Genomic DNA, 26,112 nt, shown 5'->3' with positions numbered 1-26,112 from the left:
CAGCCCGCGCGCGGTCTCGCCCCTTTAGCTCTCCTCGCCCCGTCCCCGCCGTTCCCCCGACAGTCAGTCCATCACCCGGTCGGCTTTCCTCCGCGGGGCAGCGGTGGAGTCCCCGCGGGCTCGGTAGGAGCGGGCGCCCCCATCCCGCTCCTCCTCCCGCTCCTCCGCGCTCCCACCCGTCGGGTTCCCGGTCCCGCACCGAGGGACGCTCCGACCGACGCCCGCTCGCCGCGGCCGTACGACCCGCCCGGGAGCTGGACCCGGCACCCACTTCTTTGCGGAAGGTGAGTACGGCGCGGGATTTTGGGTGGGGTGGTCTGGAAAAAAAAAATGTGGTTGCCGGGCCACTTTTGGGAAGGGTAGGGATCAGGTTGTGGTTGGAGGTTCCCGGTCCGGCGTGGATTTGAGGCGTCGACTCCCTCCTTCCCTCGCTCGCTCTTCCCCCGCCCTTGACGCCCTCCTTCTCCTGTCTTGCTGTACATGTAGGTATTGCCAGACTTCCACCAGCGGGGCATTATGCCGCTTGTAAAATAATTGGTGCTGGCATGCTTTCTGTCTTTTGAATGCCTAAGTGAGCAGTAATAGTCAGCGATGTGATCTGATAGACTGAGTGTCCTGCAAAAAGTGTAAAATGCCTAATGGGCACATTTTCCTCTAAATCAAAGTTAACTTTCATTCAATGAAGGCAAAGCAAAAGGTGTTCTTAATTTGAATGCATGGTGATAGAGGAGGAGAAGACTGGTTGCCTAGTGGCATTGCTTAGTGCTTTTATTTTGAAACATTTTATGGGTTTTCTCGGGAAAAATGTGAATTTAGTATTAAAGGTTATGAAGTCTGAACCTGTTGGAGGAGAGCAAGGTAAGATGGGAATCCAGCATGGTATGTCCATTTCGGTTTTTCCTCTGCTCTAGGGAGGCATTACAACACAATTGTGTCTTTCTCAGTCACTGGACACGGTGCAGAGCTGTATGGATTGAAAAGCAGTTTAGATTTTGTTTCTTTTGGTATACCTTTTGTATTCTTGACTATTCTTTAAACAACGTTACTCTGCAGAATTTCGTCAATTTTAAATTTGGCTTCTCTATCTTAAGTGCCTCCAAACTACACATACCTACACCTAGCTATCTGCTTCATGAGAATCTTACCTTATGGATCTTTAATATTTATTTTGAGGTAAAAGAATAAGATATGGCTGCTCCGACCTGGATTCTGAGGTTGCTGTTTAGAATTCAGTAGTTTTAAGTTCGTATTGCTTTCTTTAAATCGAGTTCTATGCTAGTCGTCCACAAGATTTAAATTAGGCCAAACCAGACATGTTTTGAAATATTAAAGTACAGCATTGGCCTCTTAATAGTTCGTTTGCGACTTCTCTTTCAGACTAACCAGAATAAGTTGTTACTAAATTTAATTTTAAAGAATAGACTGTTCCTGTGCTGAAATCTGCCAAGTTGCTACAGAAAGATTTCTTTTTAAAGAGCAGAAATGTGGTTATGATCAGTCCAAAGCGGTGAGGCTGAAAAGTAACTTACATGTAAAAGTGCTGTTTTAGAGACATGCTCGTCACCAGCTCCCAGGCCTTTCCGTGTGTTTCAGGAAGACCCACACAAAGACTTTGAATTGTTTAGTAAATTTACCATGTGACTTTTTTCATGAGGGTGAAGCCACATAGCACAGGGTATCCTGCTGTCTGAATTTGAATTTTGTCACTGTCTCTCACTGGCTCTGTGACCTTGGACAAATTTCCAACAATCTGGACTGTGGTAGTTTTCTCCAGAAAGACTCCTCTTTAAAAGTTTTTTCTCTCAAGGATTAGTAAGATGCTTGCGATAGTCTACATCATCGTTGGAAGATAGGTGTCTGTGTAGTATTTAATAGTGAAGCCCCGGGGGCTGGGGAGATTGCTCAGTTGGTAGTCCATTTTCTAAATTCAGATTCTCAGCACCCACAAAAATGTGGCAGCCTTCCTGTAACCCCAGTACTGGGAGGGGGAGACAGGGACTCTTGGGGCAAACTAGCAAGTTAGACTAGCCAATTGGCAGGCAAGCTCTGGGTCCAAGCAAGAGACCCTAGCTTAATAAAAAGATGTAGAAAGAATGAGACAGATACTTGATGTCAACCTTTGACCTCCACACACATGTGCATCTGCACAGATGTGTGAACACAAACACATGCACACACACCATACACACGGGGGGAAAAAAAGAGCAGGGCTCTGGAACAAGGCTGCTAGTGCTCAGCAGGAGCCCATCTGCCAGGGAGGCTGAGGCAGGAGGATGACCTAGTCCAGGATGCAGACTATAGTGGAACTTTTTCTCAGACAGGCAAACCAACAAAGAAACTAAAACCAAAACAAAATGAAAAGGCTCTTGACTCAGGTCCTGCACATCTGTGTGCTCTTGGCCAGGCTATTGATCTATGAAATTGTAACAGTAGCAATGTCTACTCCATACTGTTATGAGGACAGAATGGATTCACATGTGCAGGGACTTTGAATAGTGTTTGGTAGGTCTGCCCAAGTTTAGCTCTGTTATGTATACAGGTGACTTTAGAAGTGGGTTTGGGAATCCAACCTAGGACTTTGCCAAGTGAAAGCAAGCACTCCACCACTGATTGGCACTCTTAGCTTCTGTGGTATAATTTTTTTTATAAAGAATCATTGGCGTTAAGCAGGCTTTTATCATGTGCCTGATGTTTGAACTATAGTTTATGTGAAATGTTTAAGAAATTCAGTTATCAGAAGCCAGATCTGGTGGCACATGCCTGTAAGCCAGCACTCCAGAGGCAGAGAAAGCTACAAGTTTGAGGCCATCTTGGTCTCTATATAAAGTTCTGTGCCAGCCAGGACTTCATAACAAGACCTTGTGTCAAAACCCCCTTCACAGAGGCGGGAGAGAGAACTCAGTGAATAAATTGCTTGCTTTATAAGCGTGAGGACCTGTGTTGGGTCCCCAGACCCCACATTAAAAGCCCGGTCTGGTGGTGTAAGCTTGCAGTCCCAGTCTGCAGAAGCAGCAACAGGCTGCTGCTCACTGGCCAGCTACCTTATCCTACTTGGCAAGTTCCAGCCCAGTGAGAGGCAGCTGTCTCAAAAACAAAGCAGACAACGCCGAAGCCATGATACTTGAGGTTGTCCTCTGACTTCTACTTGTATGCACGTACCTGCACATGGGGACATGCATACGCAGAAGTAGAGGGAGGAAGCTCAGTTATTGGGCAAGACATACTGTAATGTACCTGTAACCCCGACACTCAGGAAGCTGAGGCAAATGATTGAAATTAAAGGCTAACGGGGATTATAGAGTGAGACATTGTTTTGAAAAATGATTTTTAGTTTATTGGATGAGTTGAGTTGTCCACACACTTTCACTTTTTTTTTTTTTTTTTTTTTTCATTTTGAGAGGCTCTCACTCTAGTCCAGGCTAGCCTCAAACCTGTTTAAGCCTTCTGAATGCTAGGATTACAAGTTCGAGGTACCATTGTTTGCATTCTTTCATTTAAATTTTCATAGTAGCCCGTACCCACCGCCATTATAAAATTGTTATAGAAATCACATGGTGGTTTTTGTTCATGGTTTTCGCCTGTAAAACTAACAGTAGCGTTTCATTTCTGAGTTCATTGCTGGTGCCTCGCAAAGTACCTGGCATATAAAAAGTGGATAACGATGTGGAATTAATTGAACAATGTTTTTTTCCAAATTATTTATGAATAATTGAATGTACATTTTAAGTGTGATACTGTAGAGAATATTATTTCTTGTTGAACTGAATTTTTACTTTGTCTGATGTGGTGGCTCACACCTTTAATATCAGCACTCAGGGAAAAAAAAATTTTTTATTTTAATGCTTAAAGAGTAAATGAAATTTATAATTTATTTTTATTAACAGATTTTTTTAATTCCGGAGATTAAATTGAAATAATCTGAAAAGGCATGTCTAATATCTTCCTTTGTTACCTGACATGTCCAAGTTTTAATCAACCCTTTCTGACTTTCAAGCTTTCTATCGTTAAGTTGAATGCTGTTATTCATTAATGTTAACCATACAAATCAGATTTTGGAAAGTCTCAAATGGTGACAGGATATAATTCTCTGCTTCAGAACTAATAAAGAGATTGTATGAGCCTCCCATTGAAAGGTAAGATGGCATCACTTCCTCAAAGAAGAAAGTTCCATTCAGGAAGAAAACTCTTGAGCAGTCTTGATAATAATTAGCTGCTAAGTGGTTGCAGTAATAGTGTGGTAGGAATTATAATGGAGGTATGTGGAGTCAGTAACTGAAGCAATCTTCAAACTTTCCCACGTTTTTATAGGTATTACACAATGGTGATTTTTTTTTTTGTTGTTGTTGTTGAAATGAGTAAATTTGATGGGGCTACTACTACCTGCATTGTTTATAGAATCCTTTTACTTTACATGTCAATAAAACCAGTCTGGCTACTGTGCCCTCTGCAGTTATAAATGCATGATTTAAAAGAAGGATCCTCATTTAAAAAATCAGTAGTATGGCTGAGTTTTATAAGATTGTTAGACCTTCTGGTTACCGTAACCAGGTAGTTAGTTCTGTGTATTCAATCCTTTGTTTAATCAAATCATACTACAAGATTTAGTTGACCATATTGTATTTTCATTGGCTAAAACAATCAGATTTTAGAAAACGTGTCCTCCTTTTAAAGACAGAACCGTTCTCCTGTGTAGGCCAGGCTGTGCTGTGGTCCTCCTCTGGCTTCAGCCTTCCGACTGTTTGGATTGCAGCCATGTACCCCACATCTTGCTGTTCGTGTACTTTTACTTTGAGAGGGGAGCCTCAGAGCCCTGACTGGCCAGGAACCGTGTGGTCCAGGCTTGCCTGGAGCTCTTAGTAATTTTCTACCTCAGTCTCCGGAGTGCTGGGGTTATAGGTGTGAGCCACTACACCCAGTCAATCTGAACAAAACTTTAAGAAAGAGTTTATAAGGCCAGTGAGATGGGGTAAAGGCATGATCACATAAAGGATGATTAGTTACTCTCCGGGACCCACATGGTGGGAGGAGAGAACTGACTGACTCTCAAGGACCGTCCTGTGCACACACACACACACACACACACACTAAATAAATGAGATAAAATAATATCAAAGAATGCATAGGCACTCTAAGTGTCTGGTCTGGAAATGGAAGGCCTCATAGTTTTCACTAAAGATGTTTTAGCATGGTACTGTTTTCCTTGTGTTCTCCCTGTGCTCCTTCCGTTTACTATGCTGAGTAGGTGTGGCCTGGTATTCCCGCTGTAGCCCTCACCTGGCCTCAACTAATGGCAGCTCTTCTTGTCTCGGCCTCCAGAATGCTGTGATTATAAGCATGGGCACCATGCCTGGTTTTGAAAGATGGCTTTTGTTTTGTTCTGTTTTCAAGACAGGTTTTCTTTCTGTAGACCAGACTAGCATTGAACTCAAGAGATCCATCTGTCTCTGCCTCTAGAGTGCTGGGATTGAAGGTGTGTGCCACCATACCTGACTTGAAATATGTTTCTTAACTATACTTCTATAGTTCTTTCTATGCCTTTTTACATTTATTTTATTTTATTTATTATTTATTTTCGAGACAGGGTTTCTTTGTGTAGCCCTGGTTGTCCTGGAACTCTCTATGTAGACCAGGCTGACCTCAAACTCAGAGATCTGGCTGCTTCTGCCTCCCCAGTGCAGGGATTAAAAGCGTGTACCACCAAACTGGTGCATTTAATATCTTTAAGCCCAAATCTGTGAGCAGACAAAACACCAATGAACATGAAATAAAAATAAATTGAATGTATGTATGTATGTATAGAGCCAGGCTTAAGACTTCTTTTCAAAACAAACAAAAGAGAAAACGTTAAAAAGAAAGTTAAACGAAAATTCCTTCATTGTTTCCTTTCAAAGGGGGTACTTGGCTTTGGGACCCGTCTTAGGACGCATTTATAGTGTGCCAGTTGAGTGTAGTGGAATATGCACAGGAGGACAGAGTGGCTCGCAGGAGGTCGTCTGTCTGTCCCAGGCAGTTCTTTTCATTTCGGTAGACAAGCAAAGGCATGTGCAGAAGGGTACACTTTAGAGGTCCCCTGCCTGCCTCTAAAAATGGATGGGGATGCTTTATGATTGTCTTCGTTGTTGTGGGGGTTTCTTCTTTTGTTTTTTAAGACTGGGTCTCATGTAGTCCAGGTTGGCCTTGAACTCTCGATCCTCCTGTAATCCCAAGTGTTGGGATTACAGGGCTGTACCACCACACCAGGATTTAGGAGTCTTTAAAAATTAGAAGATAAACCTGAGCGTGGTGGCGCACGCCTTTAACCCCCACACTCAGGAGCCAGAGGCAGGAGGATCTCTGAGTTCCAGGATTCACTACAAATGGGTTCCAGGACAGCCAGGGCTGCACAGAGAGAACCCTATGACAAACAGGCACACAAACAAATAAATATAAAAATAAACATTAGGGAGCTGGAGTGATGACTTAGCGGTTAAGAGCACTGGCTGCTCTTCCAGAGGACCCAGGTTCAATTCCCAGCACCCACATGGCAGCTCACAGCTGTCTGTAACTCCAATTCCCTGGGATCTGATGTCTTCACACCAATGCACATTAAATAAAGTTAAATAAATTATAAATAAATAAACATTAGAAGGTAGCTGAGCATGGTGGCACATGCCTAGAATCCTAGCACTTGGCAAGTGGAGGCAGAAAGATCAGGAATTCAAGCTACCTGGTGTGTTCAAGGTCAGTCTGGGCTTCATGAGACACTGTCTCAATGTAGAGAGTTATATATAGGCGTAGAGTTAGCCTGTTATATAAATTCATCAGAATTCAGCTTTACTCTTTCTCTAGTGATTTGTAGTCTTCACAGCCTTATGGTATTATTCACCTTTTAAAGTGAAAGTGAGATGTTAGTGTACTCAGAATAGGACCTATTTAAACAAGTGAGCCCCACACAGAAATATTATTGAGTCTATTCAGTATTCAGGATAGTAAGTAGTAATCTCCCAAATGTGAGTTTTCTAAGCAGACATCCTGTTTTTCTGACCGCTGGGATTGAACTGTGGACTTTGTGCACGCCAAACACATGCTCTGCCACTGAGCTACACCCCTGTCCTCTAGGAAGCACTCTTTTTTTTGTTTTAGATTTATTTTATTTTTAATTATGTGCACATATTTCCTTTATTTGTGTAGGTTTGTGCACATGAGCACAGTACCTCTGAGGCTAGAAATGTTGGACTGCCTGGAGCTGGACTTCCAGGCAGTTGTGAGCCACCTGACTTGGATGCTGGGTACTGAATTTGCTCCTAACTGCTGAGCATCTCTCCAGCCTGCTCCCAGCAATCAATTTAAACAACAAAAACAGAAACCAAGTTGCCAGGCGGTGGTGGCGCAGGCCTTTAGTCCCAGCACTTGGGAGGCAGAGGCAGGCCGATCCATGTGAGTTCAAGGCCAGCGTGGTCTACAAAGTGAGTTCTAGGACAGCCAGGATTGTTACATAGAGAAACCCTGATTCAAAAACAAAACTAAACAACCCAAACCAAATAAACAAAATACGCTTCCCTCTTGGTTCTTACGGTTCAACAGCCAATTGCCGGAAACAGCAGTTTCCATCCATTCTCTGCTTTGGAGTGTAAAGTCCGTATTGACGGCTTGTGTGATGGCGGGGTGACTCTTTAGCGCCAAATGTTTACTGTTGATATATTAACTAGTCAAAAATCCCACCTTTTATTTAAGCATTGTTTCCCACAGTCCTCTTCCCTTTATTATAAAATTCTTTTCAATTTCTTACTATTTCTGAATGAGTTTGGATTCATTTGTGTGTGTGAGTGTGTGTGCGCGCGTGTGCGCGCGCGCCTGCATTCTTGTGTGTATTCCTGTGATGTTTTTCTTACTTTTCCTTGCTCTTTTCAAAGCCATTGCAGTTCTTTTGCTTGATCACAGTAGTGATCATTAGCTCTCTGTGCGTCTTCCAGGGCAGAACATACAGAATTGGAGCTTTCATTTAGTTTAGATCGCTTCGTTAGACCAGTGGAAAAGCCTTTTCCTTAGAAAGATTTTTTTTGTCTTATGGAAAGATGAGTATTGGTTATCTTACCTGCACAGGTTCAAAGGCTACACTGTAAACCCAAGATATGTCTCAAAGTTTGTGAGAGGTGGCGACAGGAAAACATCTCTGTTATTCACTGATTTTTCTATTAGCCTGTTTTACGGGGGAGGCCTACAGCCTGCTTTCCTGTTGACATTACTATAGAGTGTCTCTCAGACTTCAAGCTTTGTTTCGCTCCACGCCAAGTGACTGGTGAGTTTGTAAGCTTTCTTTTGTGTGTGGTGACTGTCCCAACCGCGTTGAGATGACTTTCCTGAGAGCGCCACAGCGTGGGGAGGAGCGGCTCCTTTTGTTTTCAACTCTTGAAATTGAGTCGGGACATCAGGCCTTGTCCACTGCGAAGTTTTCCAGACTCACATTGCTGCATGATTAATGTCCCTGCTGAAGTCGCATCAGCCTTATTGTCCTCCCTGGCTTGAACTCAAACACAGTGTCTCCTTTAGGGTAACTGTTGTTGCATTTTAAGGGTTCTTTTACCTAGAAAATTAGAGTATGAAATGAATGCTTTTTTTCTTTCTTTGTGATGCTAAAAATTAGCCCATAAGCTCACACTGCAGATGCCCAACCGCTAAGCTGTACCTGAAGACCCAAATTCGTCTCTCAAAGTAAGAGTTCCATAAAAATCTTGTGAGGAAAAAAAAAATTCTCAAGGACCACAGTCTTTGACCTGGTGGGAATGTTTGCTGATTTCTCAATCTTCTTCACATTATTTAGACATCACAAATCAGGTGTCCTTAAATCCCATTCAGTAAAATGAATAGGCCTTTCTTTTGAGACAGGGTCACACTATGTTGCCCAGGCTGGCCTTGAACTTACTTTGTAGTCAGACTGACCTGAGACTCCTGATCCTGCTGTGTCAGCCCCCTCAGTGAGTGCTGGAATCATAGATGTGCACCCAGAAGGCGGCCTGGCTCTTCCTTCTGATTTAGAAAACAATCTGTTAATTTACGTTTTATTTTATTTTATTTTATGTGTGTAGGTATTTTGCCTGCATGTATGTCTGTGCACAGTTTGTGTGCATGGTGCCCATGAGAGCCAGAAGAGGGCATCAAATCCCTTTGAACTGGAGTTACAAGTGGTTGCTGGGATTGAACCCAGGTCCTCTAGAAGAGCAGCAGTCAGTGCTCTTTAACTACTGAGCCATCTTCCCAGTCCCTGTTGTTGTTACATTTTACTTAATTCAGATAACATTAGACACACAGTATTTTGGTCCCTAATGTGGGCCAGCTAGGCAGTTTGGTATTGCTGTGGAGAAAGGAGATGCATATCCCCTCTCTGGAAATCAGATTCCAGAGGGCTTTGGTGAGTTCGGAGCTTGGTAGCTGCTGTCTGGAGCAGCTACAATTAAACACTGTAGAACGATGAAATGATAACAGGAAAGAATCTTAATGTGGGTTTTATGTCCTTTGATTTTGTATAAAGGGAATCCCAATTCCGACCACAAAATCCATTTGAGTAAACAATTTTTATTTGAATTTGAGTTGAGACATCAAAACACAGCAATGTCAGTTTCTTCCAGAAATTATGCATCTTCCGTATTTATTAATCCTGGAAAACTTTACAATAACCATGGTCTGGAATTTTTCCTAGATTTTTATTAGACTTTTAAAGTTGTTTTCCCTTGTTCCTTTGTTTCCTTTGTGACAGAGCCGGAAAAAAATGGTAACAATGAATGTTTCACAATGGGAATGTAGCCATGTAGTCCTCCCAGCGCCATTAACCAATTAAGAAGTTGGCTTAAGTTTGCGTTGCCTGGTGTACGGTGGGAGCTAAGGTTTTGTCTCAGTGACTGCACTTCGGTCATTTCCTGCACCAATGAAACTGTTAGTGTTGGTTCCATCCCAAATCACAAAGTGAATATACCCATTTTTATAAAGTGCAAGTAGCATTGCACATTGCATGTAGTGATCATTGTGAATTACTGTTTTTCATTTATTAGGATTTCATACATGCCCTAGGTTCTTAGAGTTATAGTAAGCCATGGTATCTCCCCATACTAATGCTTATGGTCCACTTGGAGACAAAAGATCCCTGCAAAGAAATTAAACCCCTCGTGTTGGGCGGTATGTAATGGAGCATGATGGAAGGTCTGGTGTACGCCACAGCAGGAACTCAAGTCCTAGGTCCCGTGGGCCTGCCCTCTGGAAGTGCTGGATGACCTTCTTGGGAATCCATCCTTTCTTTAAGGTTAAGCAACATTGGTTAGAGGGCTTTTGTGTCTTGGACAAAGAATAGTCTCATCTCCAGCTACTGCACAGACTCTCAGTAGGGAAGCGGTAAAAAATGGAGCAGCCGTCCTGGCTCTTAACGACGCCCCTGTCCCCTTGGGAAGCAGCAAGGTGAGCAGAGTTTAGAGACCCGGTGTGGGGTATATTTTAGATTCCTGAGTAAAAAATAAATAATTAAGAAGCCCTCTGCTGGGAACTGGGAAACAGCAGCGAGGATGCTGTAGGCCGGGGAGTTCCTGAGGAAGGATGAGGATGCAGCCTTTGGCAGTTACTAAAGATACCTTCCCCCAGTGTTGCCTGGAATAGCCTGTCTGCCAGGTGGGTATACCTCGGCCTAATTTGGCAAACTTAAGACGTCTGAATATATTGCTGTAATTTGTAAATAATCCTTCTAAATTACTTGGCGTTGAAATTAGCAGGCAAGCTTGTACCTTAAATTTACTGTTGTTATTTAGTGGTGGAATCTGGACCTAAGGCCACGTGAACTCCAGGCAAGCACTTTTCCGACGAGTGGTGTTCTAGCCTTGGATTCAAATTCAAACACAATGCTGTGTGACTGTGGTTTTGTTTAATTTTTTTTTTTCTGAATGTTTTGAAATGCTAACGTTATTTTTAGACCACATGTTTCTTTATTTGGAACTATGTCTAAGATAGAATAATATAATGCATTCCTGTCTCTTAGATTTCAATTTGGGGGTAAAAGTCTAAAATCTCATATTTTATGTTATTTATTTACTTACTTACATATTTTTTGGTGTTTCAAGACAGGGTTTCTCTGTGTTGCCCTGGCTGTCCTGGAACTCGATTTGTAGACCAGGCTGGCCTTGAACTCACAGAGATTTGCCTACCTCTGTCTGTTAATGAAAATATTTAGACACTTCTGTGGAGACTTAGGAAGAAAAACACCCCTTGAAGACTTTATTTTCCTGCAGAGGGCATCATCCCTTTTACCTGCCACTCAGTCCTCTGATTAAAAAGCCCATCTAGCATAGCCATGTGTGTTATCTCTGTTGCTAATGATTTCAGGGATCTGTGTCTGTGTCAAAACATACCAGCTCGTAGTCTAACATGTTGTATGATGCCTGTAATCCCAGTGGAGGCGGAGGGATCAGGAGTTCAAGGTCATCCTCTGCTACATAGTGAGTTTCAGACCAGCCTGAACTGTATGAAACCCTGTCTCAAAACAACAAGCTGCCGTGTAGGTCAGTGGTAGAGCGTTTGTTTAGCATATATGAAGTCCCAAGTTCAATCCCAACACCACCCCATCTCTATTTTTTTTTTTTTTTTTTTTTTTTGTTTTTTTTCGAGACAGGGTTTCTCTGTGTAGCTTTGCGCCTTTCCTGGAGCTCACTTGGTAGCCCAGGCTGGCCTCGAACTCACAAAGATCCGCCTGCCTCTGCCTCCCGAGTGCTGCCACCCCATCTCTAAAAGAGAGAAAATTTACCAAATTGAGTCTGTGGTGGTGCATGCCTGTAATCTAAGTTACTTGAAAGGCTGAGATGGGAGGATTGAGTTAAAAAAAAAAAAAAAAAAAAAAAACCTAGGAAAGACAGCACATCAAAAAATAAATGAACTTTACTAAATTCAGTATTTTAAATGCATGCACTTAATGTATAATCAATAAAACTTTTATTAAAGCTACCTAGATTATAAGTCCATTGTTATGACAATCTCTATTATTAGAATTTTTGTTTTGTTTCTTTTTTTTTCCTCAACAGGATCTCTTGCTTCTCACCCTTTTGGCTAAGATCAAGTGAGGGGACAGGGTCAGAGTCAGACTCTGTAGCCCAGGCTGGCCTGCCTTTCTTAGCTTCCCAAGTGCTTGGGTAACACGTGTGAACACCACACCTAGCTTTGAGGTATATTTTTGAGCTTGTGACTTTTAATCATTTATCTGTCTTATGTGCTTTTTAGTCACATATGTTTTATATCTTAGGCCATACATACATTTTAAATAAGAAAGATGAATAGAACCAAGGAGGCACTGAGGAATGGGTGTTGGTTTGAAGTTGTGTATTGGACCTTGGAGAGCTTTTCTTCATATCTAAGACTCACTGGAGTATCTTTAAATAATTTTTCACAAATTTAAATGTGGAGAATTGAAGTTGTATATTCTCCAAGGGATCCTTTCCTTATAGGTTTACTGGTTATGACTCATCTTTGACACAGAGACAAGAATATAATTTTAGTCAAGCTTCTCTGTTCTTTTTATAATAATTCTGTGGGGGTAAAGTGGGGTGGAGATGGTTCATCAGTTAAGGGCACTGGCTACTCTTTCAGAGGACCTGGGTTCCAGTTTCAGAACCCATGTAGAGGCTCACAATCGTCTGTAACCACCAGTTCTAGAGGATCTGATGCCTTCTTCTGACTTCTGTGAGCACCAGGCATGCGTGTGGTACACATTCATACATGCAGGCAAAACACTCATAAATATAAAATAAAATAAAAAATCTTTTAAAAAAAGTATGTGTTGGGGGAATGGAGGGTGTCTGGTGCGTGCCTCTGTGTGCATTCATGTGTGGAAGCCAGGGTTCAGCGCTGGGTGTCCTCTATTGTCCCCCTTCTGAGAGGGTTCTCTCACTGAGCTTCCCCCTACATTGCCTGTGCACCTACAGTCCCTGGCACTGAGGTCACTGACAAGCATTGCCTGGGCCTGCCTTTTCTGGGTGCTGGGGATCTGAGTTCGAGTCCTCATGCTCACAGGGCAAGCACTCAGATCCACCCAGCCATCACCCCAGCCCTTGCTTTTTGTGAATGGGGTAAAGGGCTTAATGTGTCTCCAGAATACATTGTTTCTCTTCCCTCCTTTTCAGCTCTCTAAACTGAATTTGCAAGTTGAGCCCTAGACTTTCCAGGTAGCCTTGTTTAGAGGAGAAATGAATCTGTTCCATTCTTCTACCCGCCAGGTCTTCTTGTTATTGTTTTAATGGAGCCCAGGGCCTTTCCATTGCTAAAAGTGCACAGTACTGAAGGCTCAATACAAGTTTATCAGGTGATGATTTCATGTTAATGCAGCATCTCATAAGTTACCCAGTGTATGTTCTGGGTACATTTCCTTCTTGTTGTATTTAATGCCTACATTAAGTTTAAAAACACTGTTAACTTCTCATTGATTAAAAATAACCAAGAAACATGATCAAAGTTTCGACTCTGGCATCAGGACTGTCAGAGTGTCAATGAGCTGGGACTTTCCAACTCAAGCACTTTCTGACGTCCAAGCAGAGCACATGGAGAGTTGCCCTTTGCAGGCCACAGCCCAGGAGTGAGGCCCTGGGGTGGGTGCTTTGGAGGTCCCCCGTAACTCGAGTGCACAGACACACTCTCTGTAGTGCTGTCTTGATACTTTATCCCTACACATACCAATCTTTAAAATAGAGAGAGAGAGAGAGAGAGAGAGACAGAGACAGAGAGAGAGAGAGACAGAGAGAGAGAGAGAGCGTCTCTCTGTGTAGCCCTGGCTGGCCTGGAACTCACTATGTAGACCAGGCTGGCCTTGAGCTCTTGGAAATCCGCCTGCCTCTGCCTCTGTCCTCTGAGTGCTGGGAATGCAGTGTTCGCCATCCTCGCACCCACAGCCACCCTTTTCAAATGTGGAGAAAACCTGCCAGGGTGATCCAGCTCACGCTCTGTCCTTGCCCTGGACTGGCGGGTGAGGAGCCTCCTGCCGAACTCGCTCTCTGCCCTCGCTCTCTGCCGCTCCCCCTGCACGCTTCCTTCTTCCCTGTATTAAACGAAAACTAACATGACGGCGCTGTAGTCAGGGCCTCAGTGCGGCTCCTGAGCTCACGACCTTCTCCTGTGTAACCACAACACGTGATGGTGAAGAGAGACGGACAGAGGATCCTGTGGGGTGTTTGGAGGAGAGGCACTATATCATTTCACATAGTTTCTGACTGAAGTATTGAATATTTGTGTGAATAAGGTTTTTTGTTGTTTTGTTTTGTTTTTCGAGACAGGGTTTCTATGTGTAGCCCAGGCTATCCTGGGACTCACTGTTTAAACCAGGCTGGCCTCGAACTCACAGAGATTCACCTGCCTCTACCTTTCAAGTGCTGACATTAAAGGTGTGTGCCACCACTGCCCAGCATGAATAAGGTTTTTGAAAAGAGTTTTTTGTTGTTGTTTTTGTCTTGTTTTTTTTGGTTTTTTTTTTTTTTTTTTTTTTGGGTTTGTGTTTTGACAGTGTCTTAGATATCCGAGGCTGGTCTCAGAGTTGCCATGTAGCTGAGGATGACTCTGAACTTCTGATCTTCCTGCCTCTACCTCCCTAGGGGTGGGATTACGGGTGTGCACCCTCAGACTTAGTTAACTAAAGTGCCGGGAGTTGAACCTGGGACTTTGTGCTCACTAGGCAAGCACTGAGTTGAGCTGCATCCTCAATAGATGTTTTTGGTTTCTGAGATGGGATCTTACCATGTGGCTCAGGTTGACCCTGAACTCCTCGGTTCAGGTGGTTCTCCTGCCTCAGCTTACAGAGCAGCAGGGGCTCCAGGCCTGTAGCACCACACTTGGGTTTTGTATTTTTCATCTTGTGTTGGTCATTTCTGCGCTGTTGGCATCACTGCCCTGAGTATTATTCTTTCAAGGCCATCAGCTTGTCTCCACTGTAGACTCTTGACATTCCAGCTAGCAGCATCTCCCCTCCTCCGGTACAAAATGAGATGATGCCCTTTGAATAATTATTCTTTTCTGACGAGGAAAAAGGCTCTGTTCAGTCAGCTGCAGAACCGGAACTGAGCCCTTCCTTAGCTGTGTCTTGGAAGCTGAAATGATTGACTGCTTCAGTCACCTGTGGGTGTGAAGGACATGAGTTCCGGAACCCTTCATGCTCCCCAGGTAGCTGGCCTGTAGCGCTGGGTATTGAGCAAGTGCCCTGTGACCTCCTAAGCAACGTGCTTGGAAATGGCAGGTGATCCTCGGGCATGCTGAAGTTCAGGAGTTCAGCCATGGGGTGTCGAGTAGAAACTAGACAGTTGGTCAATCAGATTATAAATTCCTGGGCTTCAGATGTCCTGTTTTTTTCTGTGTACACCTCTAATTGCTTTATAATGAGACTGTCAAATTGCTAAATGTAAAGGAAACAAAAAATCCAAAAGGCCAATTTTAGAATTTGTCTGTGTGTGCGTGGGCATAGGTCTGAGTGCATGTGTTTGGAGACCAGAGGTTGATTATAGGTGTCTTTCTTAATGGCCACTCTCCACTTTACTGTTCATGACAGAGTCTCTCTGTCTCTCTCTGTCTCTGTCTCTGTCTCTGTCTCTGTCTCTCTCTCTCTCTCTCTGAAGCTGGAGCTTAGGAACTGGCCAGGCTGGCTGGCCGGCTAGCGAGCCCTGGAGTCCTCTGTGCTGGCTTCTTATGTGACTGCTGGGGACCCAACTCAGGCTCTCACTCAGGCTTGTGTGGCAAGCACTGTACTGACTGAATCCCTGCTCTTGAAATTTTAAGTTAGGGAAGGGAAACTATTAAGAATGAGTGAGAGGGCTGAGGATGCTACCTAGCATACCCAAGGTTCTGGGTTCGATTCCCAGCACCCTCCACCCCCACCAAATGTAATGAGAATGAGTGAGAGTCCCTGTTCACTTGGTGTGTGTTGTGTTACTGTTCTTCTTGCCTGTTGCTGTCAATTTCAAGTTAACTGCTTTGCTCTATATAAAAGTTGGTTTCCTTTAAACATAAAATTTACAAATGGCTGCGACATAGTTCAGAGATAGACTGCTTGCTTAGCATGCATAATGCCCTAGGGTCAGTACCTAAGTTAAAAGGGGGAAAAAAAGATGTTTTACTGTCAAAAATAAAGAGGTAGATAAGTAAGATCGAATTTATGAACTTTCTGCTGCTTCTGGAGGTGAATCTCCTCTGCAGTCGTTCTTTGTTCCAAGGGTGTCAACGCTCCTGCCACCAGGCTGTCATCGGAGTCCTTTCTCTGCCGTTGACTTGTGTGTTCGGGTGTCCTTGACTGTGTGACGCTGGTTACAGCCATTTTCTAGCCTGAAGCCGCATCTGTATATTTCTCTGTGAATGCTTTTGGCATCGGTTTCTGGAGCTTCTGGTCAGGAGGAACTCGGGGTGGCCCTTCCAGTTCCTGGGGGTATTTTAGAACGGTGGCCAGTGTCACTTGTTGGAAGCGACCCTGGCATCGTTGAAGTGGTGCCCTGGTTTTTGGGCTGCTGGTGTGTCTAACTGTGAAATGGGAGTGCTGATAACACTTCCTACTTACTTAGCAGGTTTGCTTCCCTGGCAGTCAGAGGAGCTGGCCAGGACAGGCAGCGCCCAAGCCTGTTTCTGTTTCTAATTCCTCATGTAACGTATAAAACGTCCGCTCTTCAGCTTCTTTGTTAATGCTCTTCTGCAAATCATAGAGTAGCATTTGCCGTTTCATTCCCAGCATACGGAATGAGACGGAAAATAAAGCGCATCTCAGTTAAGGATTTGCTCCCGTCAGCCACAGAGCCGGAGCAGAACACCGGACTTCATCTTGTTGCTGAGCTGTGTTTTCTCCCCGTTCCAGCTAGCCATAGAGGACAAGAAAATGCGGTCCGAGCATTGGTAACATCCCCATGTCTCTTTAGTGTGTCAGCATTAGGATTTAGGTGTGTCCCTGAAGCAGGCTCGCCCCAGGTGTGAGCAGGATGTGCTTCGCGTCTTGGTCAGATTGCTGCCCCAGAAGTGGGGGGCACTTGGGGGACGTTATGAACGCAGCTCCTGTTCCCTTTCACCCTTCTAACTGGTAGCACAGGTTGCTTTCCGTCAGGGAACTTTATGAATGGGCAAATGTTCATGAGCCATATTTTTCCTTTATAGTAAGAAATGTAACAAAATCTCTCCCTGGGTGGATTCAGTCAGAGTGTGTTAGTACTGGAGCCATTGCTTCCGGAATTGTATGCAAAAGCCCTAACAACTCTTCAGATGAAGTTGTTACAAATTCTGATCACTAGAGCTTTGGGTTTGTCCATAATTCTCGGTAGTGAGTGTTTGTAGAACTTGGTGGAGGGCTCTATAAGGACTAGAACGGCTGCATTTAGATTGTCTTCTCAAGATTAAAGAAAGGGTGAAGTTTGTGAGTGACAGTTCCCCTACTTCTGAGAAACAGAGTGAACGTTGTGCTTTGATGAGTTTTGCTTCATCTTAGTGACACGTAAGAAGTGTGGTGCGCACACACCAAGAGATTTTATTGTTTTAGTGTCCCTCAGCATGACTTGGTGTGTACGCACCCATGCCACATAAAGAGTCCATTCTTGCTCACGTGCACCCAGGGAGGCTGGCCATTGCTCTTGGGCCCAGTTTCCACTTGACGGCCTTCCTCCTGTAAACAGCAGCCTGACATCAGCCCAGGATGTGATCGGACCCACCGCAGGACCATGGAGGGCCTGGCTCTGGTTCTCTTCTGGCACACTCAAGCAAATGTAGTGTTGAGCAATTGGTTAATGTCAGAAATATTGGGGTAGCCCTTTAAAAGTTTTAAAGGTATAGTACTTACCCTTGGATTTTCATACATAGTCTAAACAGCACTCAGTACAGCAAGGCTAGACAGTTGTGGTTAGTCATATTTCAGGAATGTACCAATGGCAGTGACTCAGACCCAAACCTTTGGTGTCTCCCCCCACTTTGATTCTTTTGTTGTTGTTGTTGTTTTGTTTCAGGATTTCTCCGTGTAGCCCTGGCTGTCCTGGAACTCACTCTGTAGACCAGGCTGGCCTTGAATTTGGAGATCTGCCTGCCTCTGCCTCTGCCTGTTGGGATTAAAGGCGTGTGCCACCCTCGCCCTCGCCCTCGCCCTCGCCCTCGCCCATTTAAACGATATGGGAAGATGATTTATGAGGCTCCTCCCCACCATCCATCACCCTCTCCTGCCTCTGTCAAGACCTCTGGGAATTAAAATCATGTACAGTGAGGAACCCATAGACAGCGAGATAGCCCATTCATGCTACTGAGTCTTCTGAAACATCGAGCAAAAGTCTATGCTCCCCAGGTAGTTAGAAAGATTTATTAACTGGACGACCCCATGGCTCATTTGCCTCTGAAATATGAAAAATTGAGAGGATGAACTTAATTTCTTGTGTTGCTACTGGAGGGGCAGAAGTAAGGTTTAGAAATCAGCGTTTCACTTGAGAAGCAGGAGTTTGAAGGACTTCTGGTTAAGATCAGACTTGTTTGGGCTGGAGCCATAGTCCCGTCAGTTAAGTGCTTGCTGAGAAAGAAGAGGACCCGAGCCCAGGTCTCCCAGAACCCACATTTCTTTCTCTTCCTTTTTTTAATTAATTAATTAATTTTTATTTGGGTGTATGTGTGTCTATGTGAGTTTATGTGCACCATGTGCATGCAGGTACCCCCAGAAGTCAGAGGGTGATGGGGCCCCCGGAACTGGATTTACAGACAGTTGTGAGCTGCCTGATGTGGGTACTGGAGACTGAGCTCTCTGGAAGAACAGTAAGGGCTCTTAGCTACTGAGCCGTCTCTTCAGCCCCCAAGAACCCACATTTATAAAAAAAGGCGTGTGGTGCTTGCAGTCTGGGTGCCAGGGAAGGGGCAAGAGATGGATCCCTGGAGCTCACAGTGTAGTCCTCCTGATGAGCTCCAGGCCAGTGAGAGACCCTGGCTCAGACAAACAAAACAGAAGGAATAAACAGAAGACATGTTTTGATAGGTGTTGATTAACCACAGTAAACTGTGCAGACCTTAACGTCTCTCTACTAGAAGCCAGGACCCCAGCTTGCTTGATTTCGAGGCTTATGTTTAGGGAATGTAAATTAATGTTGATTTTCACTTATCCCTAACAAGATGTTTTAAAATCCTATCCATTTAAAATGCAACTACAGGGCTCTGTAGTGCTCTCCTAGCATACACAAGCCCTGGGCTCCATCCGCAGTGCCACATAAAGCAGGGCATGGTGGCACGTGCTTGTCGTCACAGCACTAAGGAGGAAGAGGCAGCTGGAGCAGAAGTTAAAGGTAGAGTGAATTTGAGGTCAGCCTAGGCTACCAGAGGCCCCTTCTCAAAAAAGAAAAAAATGCACAGATTACTATTTTATAAATTGCTTTTTAAAATTAACTTTGACACACGGTAGGTACTCAGAAATACATTTAAATAGTTATCATGATCATGAAATATTAGCAAACTCAACTAGAATCTCTACAACAATTGACAGTGTATTCAAGGAACAAAAGCAAATTTGGAGTAAAAGAAACATCTTACTGAATAATTTTACCAGAACCAAAAGGACTGTTTATTTTGCATTTTATTTCATTTAACGGGAAAAAAGTTGTGCCCTGAAAGATGAAACTGCCAGTTTTTAATCCTTCGCGGCTGAAAGAAGAGAGGCGAAGCACTCAGATCTGGCCCAGACAAAGAACACAAGGGACTGTTCACCATCGTTCCCTTGTTCCCTTCGTTCTCTGAGTGACAAAGAAAAGGAGTAGGTAACAGCTGCCAGCCAAAGACTCGGTTCTGCAGTGAGTCGAACAGCGTGGGGCTGCTGCGGGCTGGGCGGCCTGCGTGCTGGGCGGGGCCTGATTGCTGTGAAGGGCGGGGCCATGCAGCTGGGCGTAGCCCGCCCGGTGCAGCGTGGACAGCCGCCAGCAGCCAGGATCTGCCCCAGCCAGCTTTAAGTTTTGCTTTTTGTTTGTTTAAGACAAAGAAAAGGAAAAAAGAGATTCCTAAGGTGTCCCAGCTTACCATTTTACAGTAGTGGACATTTTCAGCTCTGCACGCGATTGTTATAATTGGAAACAAATAGAAGTTCCGGGCAGAGGCCAAATTAGATAACTGCCGTCCAGCCAAATAGTGCTTCCACCGTAATGCGCAAAGCAAATGATCTTACTGTCTCTTCCACAGTAGAACACAAAGACTTTTTATTTTAATTCTTCACTAAGGTATTAGCTTAAAGAAATCAGAGTTGTTGAAAAATACTATTTTTGAAGAGAAATGTTAGTTAATACCATGAGATTTGAATGGTTTTTGCATTCTTTTTCTCATTAAAAAAGTAGTCTGTGTGAGTTCCACGGCATGTGTGTGGAGATCAGAGGACAGCTTTTAGGAGTTCGATCCCTCTTTGTACAGCGTGGCTTCTCCGGACTGTCCTCAGCTCGTCAAGCCTGCACAGCAGGTGCCCTCCCCCAGCCCTCCCGCCGGGTTACAGTTTTTAAGAGCTCTCACGAGCTCTGTCCTGTGAACACTTTAGCAACATCTGCCTTGTGAAGCATTGCCTTCCTGTGTTAGGAATGAGACCCTGTGGTTTTAGACTGTCCAGCCTGTCTAGAGCTACCCTGGTCTTCCTGGTGCTCCCTACCGTCACAGAACAGTCCACCTTATGGCCATTTCACGTTGCTGTGAGTACATGCCACCAGGTGGATGACTTTAATCCCAGCACTCGGGAGGCTGAGCCAGGCAGATCTCTGTGAGTTCGAGGCCAGCCTGGTCTACAAAGTGAGATCCAGGACAGGTACCAAAACTACACAGAGAAAACCTGTCTTAAACAAACAAAAAAGTACATGCCTGCCAAGGGGCAGCTTCTTGATTAAACTTTGACCTTAATAATAGATTAAAAATAGGATCCGTGCCACTTCTTAGAGTCAATAGTAGGTACCACTAAAAGTGTTTATGTTTATTTTTAGTTCTAGGGGCCAGAACCTAGGACCTGCTGGGCAAGTGCTCCACTACTGAGCTACATTGACGCTACCTCCCACTTAAAAACTTTTTTTTTAACATTTATTTTTATTTTATGTGTGTGGGTGTTTTGCCTGCTTGTATGTCTGTCACTATGTGCCTGCCTGGTACTTGCAAAAGCCAGAAGAGGTTGTAGGATCCCCTGGAACTGGGGTTATAGACAGTTGTGAGCTACGATGTGGTTGCTGGGAATCCAGCTCTGGTCTTACGCAAGCATAGTGAGTGTTCCTAACCACTGAGCCATCTCTTCAGTCTGATTGATTTTATTTTAAAGTGTGTGTGTGTGTGTGTGTGTGTGTGTGTGTGTGTGTGTGTTTGTGCATGTGTGTGCATGGGCTATGGTGGGCCCACTACCCTCAGACTGGGCCTACATGCCCTTTCTTGTGAAGGACTCCCGTAGTGGAGGTTGCAGTTCTTGTCCTGGGAGCTAATGACTTGAGTTTGCAGCAGGCATTCCTGTGAAACGTGTGCCGTGCTGTGTTTTAGGGTATTGTGGGGAGACCAGATCCAAGGAAAATGGCCCTAGTGCTAAGTGTTCTACCATTTCAAAGCCTCAGAGAGGACACCTAGGGAGAAGCCCTTTCTTGCTTAGTGTTGTGGTCTAATTCTGGCACTTTGGAAGCTGAGGCAGGAAGATCTTGGGTTTGAGGTCAGTTTGTGAAATGAATGATAAACGGCGCTGGTTACCTCATGGAAAGGTCATGATCACGACAGAACCCAGTATTAGTTTTAGAGCTTTATTGGGGGAGCGGGGACCAGGCCTGGGAAAGAGCATGTGCAGAGAGAAAGATGGTGGCGGGGGGTGGGGGTAGGGTTGGGGAGAGCAGACCAGAGAGAGAGGGTGGGGTCTACATCTGGCTTTTTAAGGGCTCCTGGTGAAGCGGGCTTACGGAGCTACACCATGCATGCGCTGATTGCGTGACCATGTTGCATGCACATCGTCGCCAGCGCACATTGATGACATAAGACGCAAGACCCTTTGCTTAACTCCTGAACTGCGCATGTGCAGTCATGCAGCTGGAGTGAGGGCAGAATTCTAACAGTTTGGGCCGTCTAGTGGGTTCTAGGCTAGTGACTGCTGGAATTGATCTGCAGCTGAGCTTAGCCTTGAACTCCTAATACGGCCCCCACCTCCTGTGAGTACTGTGATTCCAGGCATGTTCCTAGCTTTCCGTATTTTAACTGAGAAAATCATGTTACTCACGATGTTATCAAAGTTCTGACCTGGCCTTTAACTCCTGGGAATGCATTGTCAAAGAACTAATGTCAAAGAACCAAGCAGTGTAGACTGGCTGCTCAGGAGCGCTGGTGAGCCTCTCTAGATGTGCCACTGATCATTTGGGTGGTCTCCAAGGTACACTAACCTGCTGGAGAAGGAGGTCAGATAATTACAAGTTTCATTGTGCAAGAGACCACTTTGCCAATACCCTCACAGAGCACCACATAGTCCCACCTTGTGTTTATTGGTAGATTCTTCCAGAGAGGGACAAACAGTGCCATGTAAAAGTTCAGTCAGTGCTGTACTCTGCGTGACATGTTCAGACAGACACAAAGACCGTGGACTGCATGTCTCAAAGGCCATCTAACATTCAGGACAGCAGTTGAAGGAGGAAGGCTTGTTATATGCTCAGAGGAAGAAAGGCTCCTCTTTAGTTTAGGAACCAGCGTTCAGTTTCCCAGCTTCTTGGTCTGGATTATGCTCTTCTCTGTCTTGGGTTCTGCTCCACAGCCATCCCCTCAACATTTCTGCCTCCAACTCATCCAACAGCAAATACCTCAGGAGAACTCAGCTAGAATCCAGTGACCCTGCCCTCACCAAGTTCTCCAGGGCTTCAGAACTTGACATAGTTTTCAAGTTTGCTTAAAAACCAAAACCAAAACCCCCAGATAGGCTTTGACAATGGTCTCTGCAGTGCCCTTCTGCTACCATGTATCTCACTGGCTTCTAATCAGTACAGAGACAAAAACAAGAGTATAAATGATGTATGTATACATGAATTTTGCTAAGTTCCTGCTTTCATTACCAAATTTACCTTCAGATGTTCTTTATTTCATTTTAGCAGTAAAGACCAAAATAGAACTACAATAAAATGTTTTTGTAAAATTTATTTTTAATTGTATGTGTTTGGGTATTTTGCTGGCATATGCATCTGAGTGCCACAAGTGTGCAGTGCCAGCTGAGGCAAGAAAAGGGTGTGAGATCCCATGAAACGAGTTGTAGACTGTTGTGAGACACCAAGTGGGGTGCTGAGAATCCAACTCCCATCCTTTGAAGAAGTAATAAGTGGTTTGAATAAGAATGGCCCCATAGGCTCATGGATTTGAATGCTTAGTCACCAAGGAGTAGAGTTGATTGACAGGATTTGAAGGAGGAGGAGGTGTGGACTTGTTGGAGGAAGTGTGTCATTGGGGGTGGACTTTGAGGTTTCAAAAAGCCCATGCCAGGTCCGGTTTCTCTGTGCCTACTGATTAAGTTGTAGCTCTCAGCTATTTCTCTAGCACCATGCCTGCCTACATGCTGCCATGCTCCTCGCCATGGTGATAATGGACTAACCCTCTGAAACTGAAAGCAAGCCCCAACTAAATGCTTTCTATTATAAGAATGGCCCTGGTCATGGTGTCCCCTCACAGAAGTAGAACAGTAGCTAAGACAAAGATTAATAACCTTCGATCTTGGGTGGAAGCGTTTGCATCCATAGCCTCCCGTCTGTCTCTTCAGCTGCATTGACAGACTGAAATGGAAGCTTGGCGGTCATGCCTGTGGAACATGTAGGACGCGGGTGGAGAGGTAGTTTCTGGCTGCTCTCGGTCAGCCTGTGGCTCTAATGGAAAGATTAGACTATCTCGATGACACAGACTTAGGAAGAGGGAAAGGTTTCTCCGTCAAAACATAGCAAGGAAAGAGTGATAAGTGTGACTCTTTCTGATTAATTTTTATTCGTTGAAAGACAGATTAGAGAGAGTATCTAGAACCCATATAGAAGCAGCTTGTTTTCAGAATATTTAATGAACTGCTGATGGGGGATGTCCTCGCCACGTGTGGATAAAGTCGGCAGTGTCTAGAAAGCAGGGGGGCGGGACCCGAGCCGTGTCTCCACAGTCCTCTCCTGGGTATCATCCTTCAGATGCAGTTCTCCTGCCCTCTGATCTCACTCCACATTTAAAATCTGCTATCGGGGACCTCAAAGAACTTACACTAATGTGAATCACATGTTACCTACCATTTTAAGTAAAAAAATTGACTATTTTCCATGAAAATGATTATGGGCCTAGGGATGTAGCTTAGCAGAGAGACTTCCCCAGCATGTTCGAAGACCTGGACTCAGTCAGTGTCTGCTGTGGAAAAACCAACCAAACCACCACCACAAGAAGATGAGTTGTGGACACGAACATTTTGCACTGTTTTGTTTGGGACAGAGGATCCAGCCCACGACTTTGAGCAGGTGTTGAGAGTCCTCTGCCTCTGGTCTCATCTTCATCCCAGATGACACAGGCTGCTGTTGTTGTTCTTTTGTTTTTCTAAGAAATACCTAAGTTTTCCAAGACAAAATACTAACAGATAGAATCTTTTAAAGATGGGATCTCACTATGTAGCCCTGGCTAGCCTGGTAATTGCTATGTAGACCAGGCTGGCCTTGGACTCACTGCTTTTGCCTCTGAGCGTTGAGACTGAAGGTGTGAGTCACCATTCCCATGAGAACATGTTGTTTTACTGTGGCAAATCTGTTTGACATCAGCCTTCATCGAGGACAGCTAGATAATCCTAGCTGCTTTTCTGTTAAGGCGGTTATGTATGTGTTCTTTGGGTTGAAGTATATAATGAAAATGTGGTTTCACACAGACATGTAATTGGGAAAAGGAGGAGTATTTAAATAACCTTTTCAGATAATTATGGATGTTCTTTTATACTCAATTAAAACTTGAAAGGTTGGTGTGGTGTAGGACCTAAAGCCAGGTTCCTGAACTGTTATTATTTGTTACATTAAATGTGACTTGCCTTGACTGTTGAATAGGCTTTTACTCATACCTGACTAGGGAATATCACCCAGTGACTATTTGGAAAATACTGACTTACTGAGTTATGCAGAACTTCCCACAGCTGACATTTTTCATTGTCCAGCATTAAAATATCACACTGTTAACTTCACCACTGAATTCAGCAGGAACACACCAAGGGTTGGGAGGTGTCATACGTGGGTGGCAGATACAAATTGTCCCAAATTCTCATTTTCACATGCAGGCCTGAGCTTTATTGCTGCCACCCAAACTACCTGCCAGTCCTTTCAATTCTGAATAACCACAGTGTGTGTGGCTGGCTCGCCAGCAAGCAGGAATGGCCCTTGCTTGACCCAAAGCAGCCCCGTCTGTTCAGAGGCAAACAAGGGCAGTGCCCTGTGGACCTTGCCGAGTCCTGTGCTTGTGTGCTCTCCTGTTACCTCACACAGTGGCCAGGCCTCCTGCTCAAGGGAGAGGACTCATAAAAGAAATACTTTGTTTTTTTTTTTTTTTTTTAACCTGGGCATTCTGACGCTGATCTGGACATGAGGGATGTACCACTGTGGTTCTTCCTGACTTTGCCTGTGTGAAGGCCCCAGCCCTTTAACCTATTCAAAATTCCCACCGTGAAGGAGTTATACACCAGAATTACGACAGTGGTCTTGACTGTGCATCCCTTGAAAGAGTCCAGGGAGCACCCGGGGCCTGCGTCTCCCCTTGGGGGGCTGCTTGAGAACTGCTGCACAGCTCTCACGCCTGGGATCCCTGCAGACTGGGTTGGGGCATGTAAGATTGAACACACAGCTGGAGGGGCCTTGTCAGGTGCTGGGGATGTTGTGTGTTTTCTTGTAGAAGGAACACTTGTTTTGGAATAGGCTAACTATAAAAGAGCTTTGATTTATTTTTTAATTTTCTCGCTCTGTGTCGGGGATTCTTGGCACTTTGGTGAAGACTTCTATACAAATTAACCAGTAAGCTCTAGGACCCTACTCACCACACTAAAACCGGCATCCTTGCCAAACCTACGCTAACCGGGATGATTGTTTTAGTACATACACTCCTGCACCCAAACCATGCTAGGAGCCGGTCAGTGCCAAGGAACGAGAGGACAGGCTTCTCTTTTCTTTTTCCCCCTTCCTT

At 44.5% G+C, this 26,112-nt stretch overlaps 1 protein-coding gene across 1 annotated transcript in view; it reads left to right on the top strand.

The window, feature by feature from the left end:
* Positions 1 to 216: 216 nt before the first annotated feature.
* The window catches only part of Sertad2 (SERTA domain containing 2), a 114,906-nt gene continuing 89,010 nt past the window's right edge, over positions 217 to 26,112 (top strand). Inside the window, exon 1 of the mRNA XM_028876318.2 lies at positions 217 to 284. The gene's annotated coding sequence lies outside the window, so the exon portion shown is untranslated. The remainder of the gene's footprint in view (positions 285 to 26,112) is intronic.

The sequence above is a fragment of the Peromyscus leucopus genome, chromosome 10 (genome assembly GCF_004664715.2).
Source record: "Peromyscus leucopus breed LL Stock chromosome 10, UCI_PerLeu_2.1, whole genome shotgun sequence".
Taxonomy (NCBI): domain Eukaryota; kingdom Metazoa; phylum Chordata; class Mammalia; order Rodentia; family Cricetidae; genus Peromyscus; species Peromyscus leucopus.
The sequence above is the reverse complement of the archived record's forward strand: the minus strand, read 5'-3'. Positions and strand labels throughout refer to the sequence as shown.